Source organism: Chiloscyllium punctatum, chromosome 29, assembly GCF_047496795.1.
Source record: "Chiloscyllium punctatum isolate Juve2018m chromosome 29, sChiPun1.3, whole genome shotgun sequence".
Lineage (NCBI taxonomy): Eukaryota > Metazoa > Chordata > Chondrichthyes > Orectolobiformes > Hemiscylliidae > Chiloscyllium > Chiloscyllium punctatum.
Window position 1 is genome coordinate 48,730,374 of NC_092767.1, and position 7,267 is coordinate 48,737,640.

The 7,267-nt window shown below is 44.4% G+C and overlaps 2 non-coding genes across 2 annotated transcripts; both read left to right on the top strand.

The window, feature by feature from the left end:
• The first annotated feature begins 3,680 nt into the window (after nucleotides 1–3,680).
• Nucleotides 3,681–3,762, top strand: trnas-aga (transfer RNA serine (anticodon AGA)). The gene has a single exon. It is a non-coding gene; the product is annotated as a tRNA-Ser (tRNA).
• Nucleotides 3,763–5,889: 2,127 nt separating this feature from the next.
• Nucleotides 5,890–5,962, top strand: trnar-ucg (transfer RNA arginine (anticodon UCG)). Its single transcript has one exon. It is a non-coding gene; the product is annotated as a tRNA-Arg (tRNA).
• Nucleotides 5,963–7,267: the final 1,305 nt, after the last annotated feature.

The following is a 7,267-nucleotide window of genomic DNA, read 5'->3' on the forward strand; positions in this document are numbered from 1 at the left end:
TTCCCCAGAATTGGTCACAAAATCCAACAAATCTGAAACCCGCCCTGCAGCACCATTCCTCAACTCACGTGTTCATCGTGCCATTTTTAAAAATTCATTTCTACGCTGGCAGTCACACGGCACCGGCAGTAATCCTGAGATTACTAGCTTTGTGGTCCTCCTCTTTAATTTCTATCCTAGCTCCCTGAATTCTCCCTGCAGGTCCTCATCTCGTTTTTGTTTTCATCAGTGCCTGTCTGCACCAAGACAACTGGCTGTTCACGATCCCCTTTTCGAATGCTCTTCAGCCGATGGGCGACATCCCTGGCCTGAGCACCTGGGAGGCAACATAACTCTCCAGAATTGCTGACACTCCACAGTGAGTCCAACCACAGCTCCAGAGTGGCCACGCGGTCAAACAAGTGCTGCAGCTGGACACACTTCTTGCAAGTGTAAGTTTAGAAAACCTTTACAAGGATTTGCAAGGTTTGCCGTGCTTGGACATGAGAACGAAACTGAATAGGCTTCGTCAGATTCCCAGGAGCTTCAGGGCTTAGATATGGCCTCACAGAAGCTTATAAAATCATGAGGAAGACAGACAGAGTAAATAGTCAGGGAGCACTTCTTCACAAGACACGCGAGTTCAAATCTACATAGGAAATGTTAAATGTGAGAGAGGAAAGATTTAAAAGGGATGTGAGGGACACATGTTTTTCACACAGAACCTTTGTGTGTGTGGAATGAATCGCCACATTTAGTGGCAGAGTCTGGTTCACTCACAACATTTCAAAGGCATCTGAATAGACAGGAAGACCTCGGAGAGAAAAGGCACAAATATTGGCAGAAATGTATGGATTAATTTCGGTTATCTATTCAGCAAGGGCAAGTTGGATCGCGGGATTTGTTTCCATGCTCGACAAGTCTGAGATGCTCAAGCCACCGGCACCGGTATGAATACACCATTTGCAAAAAACCGCATGATGTTTGTTACTCAGTCAGCGAGCTTGGCTATTTTGTTTGGAGGGTGGATGAGCCTAACCGATCCAGAGATGATGGTTTTCCGGATATTTCCTGCCAATGACCATTCTTCTTGACACTTTCCCAAGTTCACCATCAAAGATTTTGGCTGAAGAAAAATTCCTCACATATCGCATTACCCACTTTGCTCTCCAGCGAATCCAAAAACTGACAGCTCTTATCGGGGAACAGAATCAAAACTGAAAAGGCAGTACCATGATCAGACACCCCGAAGCTGAAGTGCTGTCTGTGAGGCACTGTGAGTCGTCTCTGACATGAACTGCTCGCACAAATAACAGCGAGGCAATTCCAAACCTACTGGAGATTTAGTGTATTGCCAAGTCCCAGAAAGTGCTCAAGTATCATAAAACAAAACACAACAACGAACCATTAAAAGTGAACATTTCCAAGTATATCCGTGATTAAATTCGGCCATTAATGCGCCGGTGCCCCCATCTGATCGAGTGAGCCAAATCACCTTTCTCCCTCACCTGGACAGTAATGAAGGAAATGAAAGCATAGCAACTTTTCACATCGCGATTGCCCACCTTTTCGCCACAACATCAAAAAACGGCGAACAGATTCAATGCAGGATCTTCTTTCGAAATAACGGTGAAATAACTATGTCTATTCACTTTCAGAGTAAACGGGGAACAACGCATGTTGTCTGGAATATGAATAACCAACATAGACTACTTTGGTCCCAGATTCTACTGATGCACAGACTTTCATATGAAAAGGTACCTTGGGTGATTGCCCTACACCCAGAAATCTTCTGGCTGCCTTCTGTTTGCCCTGTCAGATTAACCTTGTGCTGCTCTAATCGAATTTGTAGTTCTTGCCATTTGTCTGTATTGCTACTTGGGATAGCTGGTCGTGGAAACTCGTGAATGCCACACAAATTCTTTGCCAAAATTGGATAGTCCCACAACGTGATTCGCAGTGCACAAACTTTGCAATGAGTATATGCCACACGGCAAGTTAAAACGCACGCTTCCATTTATTAAAGTAAGTTTCTAGGAACTGACAGCCAGATTCCTCCTTACACTCGGAATTATGACAACACATAAACCAACAGCCTCTCTCAGAGACAAGTGACCAATGCCCATCTTGTGCCGGACAAACGTAGTTGACAAGATTGCACGCAGGGACTGCACAGAAAACTATAGAGGAGAAGCAGACAGACGACTATCGAGCCGCATTCATGCAGTTCAGTTACACTGTAAACCCCATGCACAGCTGTTCCTTGCAGGGACACACAGGGGACTGAGTGTCTCTGACTCCGGGACTTGGAGCTCGGATTATATGACCGTCTGCAGCACTGGTTACTTCCTTGTGTGAGGTAACTCCCGATGGAACATATGTAACACACGATAGTTTATTGAGAAATACATCCAAAATAGTACCCAAGAGACGTATTTCTATTGTGTTTCTCGTCCTTTTCCGGAAATGACATCCAACATTGCACTTATTGTGTGCTTCCTGACGTTTGGTGCATGCTTCCGTGATCGCATTGTGTGCAGTAACCTTCGTTTTAGCTGCAATTACGTGTGTTTGAAACCCAGGATCACCGGCCTCTATTTTGTTTTCCTCTTCTCGTGCGCAATTGCAACACAGTAAACGATCAATTAATATTGGAAAATGACATACACAAGCGTGTGAAAAGCCCAGTTTCCGTGGCAATTATGCAATGGTTAGAGATTACTTTGATTCAGGAGATAAGGATGGAAAGTGTGTTTGGGTAGAGATGAGGAACATTGAGGAAAGAGGAAACCAGCCGGTGTGGCTGACAAGAACACTAACAGTAAACACGGTGTTAAAAAAAAGTAGAGGAAAAAAACCGCCTGTGAATGATAAAAGAAGGCAAGAATTATGAGAGACATTCATTTCCCTTCTTCCTCTCCTGTTTGAATTGGAAGAAACTTTGAAGAAAAACAATCAAAAAGTCATATTTGCCCATTGAACAACGTGCGCTGTACCTTGGTCATTGATTACTGTAGATTAGAATACTTACAATGTGCAAACAGGCCCTTCGGCCCAGCAACTCCACACCGACCCGCCCGAGACCAAATGCATTCCTCTCCTTTAACCCCGTCAATTTAGCACGGCGATTTCAACTAACCGGTACATTTTTGGACCATGGGACAAAACCAGAGCAAGCGCACGCAGCCACGGGGACAACGTGCAAACTCCACACATTAAGTTCCTTGAGGCGGGAATTGACCCTGACTCTGTGGCATTGTGAAACAGCAGCGCTTACGATGGTGTCAGCGTGAGATGGGACTTATTTTCCTCTTTAATTGGGAAAAATCTCTGTCATTGTGAGCATCTGGAAAAATCGGTTCCTCCGCCAGAAAAAGAAATGAACATGTAATTAAACTTTGTTTGTTTCATGTCCAAGAATACTCAGATCAATAGCTCCCTTGATGACCTCTGCTGGTCATGTTCGCAAAGAGATCTAGCAAATTCCAATTGTGATTTTCCTTTCAATTAATCATTTTGAATCAATTTTGCTACAAATATCTTGTCCTAACTTTGTGCTTTTCTTCTTTTACATTGTTGTCTCGCACCTTACAAATGACAGCAAAGGTATGAATGGAGATGGAAACATGTAACTCAAGTCAGCGGCAGATTTCAATGAGATCACGGCTGATTTGGTCAATGCTCAGGGTGCGATGCTGCCTGTAGTCATGGCCGAGTGGTTAAGGCGATGGATTAGAAATCCATTGGGGTTTCCCCACGTAGGTTCGAATCCTGCTGACTACGTTAGGAATGCTTTCCTGCTGGAACAATTCAAAGTTCAGAAAGCCTGTTTTGCAAACCAGGCCTGTAATTTGATTAGACTTGAGAAACTCGAGTTCTTCATTAGGAATGCTCCGCATTTAAAACATTATCTCTGTTTCTCTTTCCAGATACACTGCTCGACACAGCGGGTTTCCGCAGTTGTTATTGAACGCCCTGAGCAGAAGTGCTGCTTTTCATTAGATTCCTTTCATCCCTTGTCCTCTGTTCTCGGAGTCTGGTCATTGGCAACACTTCCTCCTGCTCGTCAGAGTGCTCATTCCCCACCGCTCCCTCTCCCATCATTACAAACGACCGCAGGAAATTGCCACTTAACCATCTTTGTTCCAAAGTGAAACTCACCAGCCTAGGAACTCTCTCCACCAAACGGGACTTCTCATCCCTGGACATGGTGCAAGCCAGAGGATTGTGAAGAGTTACTGTGAAAATATTGTCAGTTGGCAGTTGGAAAAATGATTAGGAAGCAAACCATATAATTTAGGCTCCAGCTTTGGAAATCTTGAGAAACCCTTTGGGAAATGGAATCATAGGAGATTGAAGAAGTGTAAATTGTCAGTCCGAGTAGAGGAAGGGACATTGACTCTGATCTTCTCGGCACAGGAACTGATCTGAGACATTGAAAGAATTCTCGCTCCCGTACGCGAGGATTACAAACTTCATCTGGACTGTGGGCTAATGAAAAACTCTGGGACACTCAAGACAATATCCAAATATTGACTGAGATCACTACAGTACGAGTACTATAGATGGGTCAGTTTGTGTCCACTGTGTGCGGGAGGGCTTCCTGACACAGTATGTAGACATGCCTTCAAGGGAAGAAGCCACTTTCGATTTAGTACTGGGTAAGGAGCCTGGCCAGGTTTTAGATTTGGAAGTAGGTGAGCACTGTGGAGACAGCGATCACAATTCTCTCAGGTTTACTTTCGTGATGGAAAGGGATAGGTGTACTCCACGGAGCAAGAGTTTCAGCTGGTGGAAGGGAAATCACGATGCAATGAGGTAAGATTTAGGAATCGTAGAGTGGGGTAGGAAACTGTAGGGGGTGAGCACATTAAAAATGTGAAGGTTATTCAAGGAAAAGCTCCTGTGTGTCCTAGATAAGTATGTTCCTGTCAGGGAGGGAGTAAGATATAGAACGCGTGAGCCGTACTTTACTAAGGAAGTGGAAACCCTGGTCAAGAAGAACAAGAAGTCTTATGTTAGGAGAAAACGTGAAAACTCAGTTCGAGCGCTCGAGGGTTCCAACGATATCAGGAAAGACCTAAAAAGAGAGCTGAGAAGAACCAGGAGGAGACATGAGAAGTTGTTGGCAGATAGGATCAGGGTTAACCCTAAGGCTTTCCATAGGTATGTGAGCACTAAAAGAATGCCGAGAGTTAAATTTGGGACAATCAAGGATAATAGTGGGAAGTCGTATGTGGAGTCAGTGGAGATAGAGGAAGCACAAAATAAATATTTTTCGACAGAGTTCGCTATAGATAATGAAAATGTTGGCGAGGAAGATAGAGAGATACTTGCGTCTAGACTAGAAGAGATTGAGGTTCACATAGAAGAGATATTAGAAATACTGCAGAGTGTGAAAATAGATAAGTCAGCTGGGCCGGACGGGATCTATCTGATGTTGTTCAGCAAATGCACGACAGGAAGGTACAAATCAAGCTGATGCTAACAACGGCTCGTTTTGAGCCGCTAATTTGCAGTGAAGTGGCGGCGCCAATAAAAGGTGTCACGCAGCTCGTCTAATTCCACATCCTGAGCTCGAAATGACCAGATGTCTCTCGCAGAGTTTCGGCAGGGTCTTGCTAAGACGACACCATGACACGTTTTCACTGGAGTGGATCATGAAATCGCGTCGGGACTGCGAATAAAACGATGGAAACTTCCAGCAGAGAAGGAGGCGACCCCGAAGCAGGCAACTGAGGACAAATGTTTCTCCTTTGCCAGTGAAAGTCACTGCTTCACAAATTGGAAACTTCGAAGTGAAGCAGTGTTGGTGATTTTCTTCGCTGCTTGTTCACCTATTTAATTCTGATTCCGTGAAAGTCCATGGCATTACATATCGACATTCTGCCAGCGGTGAGCGTGTCTGTTGGGCTAGTGGCGTAATGGATAACGCGTCTGACTTCGGATCAGAAGATTGTAAGTTCGAGTCCTACCTGGCTCGAGGGGAATGTCTGACTTTAACCGTGCCCCACGTTGACGCTCCCCTGTAATGTCCTGCCGGGACGTCGCTTCTGTGCTACCACATTTGAAGCTTGCATTTGTCCTATTATCCATTTCAAATTCCAGCTCACCACAACGGAGACCTCTGTCGCTTTAGGGGTATCTTTCTGTGTGTCTCCCTTTGTGGGTGAAAATGAGCAGAAGTTCCTCAAAAGAGTTACAAGTCGCTGTGCAAAGGTCACACATCTGCCCCATTATTGTGCCATTTAAGAACACAGGATAAAGTCATTGACATTTGCACTGGGAACATTAGAACACACGAGACTTTGGGCCAAAGTTGGAAACTGCGACTGGAATGATTGGCTCTCTGATTAGCCGCGATGCACACAGGCGGAATGGCCTTATCCCACTTTGTAAATCTACGAAGACAAGTTGAAAATAATCTGCAAGGAAAATGTTCATAAAGGGTGTTTTATTTACACCAAATACGACAGTATCTATCGTCTTGTCTTGTTATTTACTTGTGAGGATTCGATACTCTCAGAACCGTGGCCCGGATCGTATTCCCGCTCATGGAATGCTGGGATTGTTCAGCTAACATGTCGGTGTCCCAGTACTTCTGCCGATTTTCCGATGCTAGCAGGTCATTGGTTTTGTCCAAAACATGATGAATGTTAACATAATACGAATAGCTGCAGTTGCTGGAAATCTGAGCCAAAAACGAAAATTGTTTGCGGAACGCAGAAAGACTGGCAACAGAAACATCGACTTTCCTGCTCCTCGGATGCTGCTGTGCTTTTCCAAAATTTTCTGATCTAAAATCAGGTTTCCAGCAACTGCAGTCCTCACTTTTGCCTAGTTCCTTCAGTGTCGCTGGTTCCCAATTCAAGAACTCCATCTCTAGCGGTTTCATGTCTGTACCTCCATGCTGTCGAGTTGAAGAGTGAAGAAAAGTAACTCACCCCCTCCATCTCTGGGGTAATTAGGGGCTGAAAGTGAATCGTATCACATTGAAGTGTATCTACAAGCGACTTAATCTCTGTCTTTTATTGGGAACCATCTCTTTCATTGTAACCATCAGGAAAGACCATTTCGTTCGCTGAAAAGAGAAATGAATATGTCACTAACCTTTGTTTGTTTCATGGCCAAGAATACTCAGATCAATAGCTCCCTTGATTACCTCTGCTGGTCATGTTCGCAAAGAGGTCTGGCAAATTGCCAAGTGTGATTTTCCTTTCAATAAATAATTTTGACTCAGTTTTGCTGCAAATATCTTTTCCAAACATTGTGCTTTTCTTCTTTTACA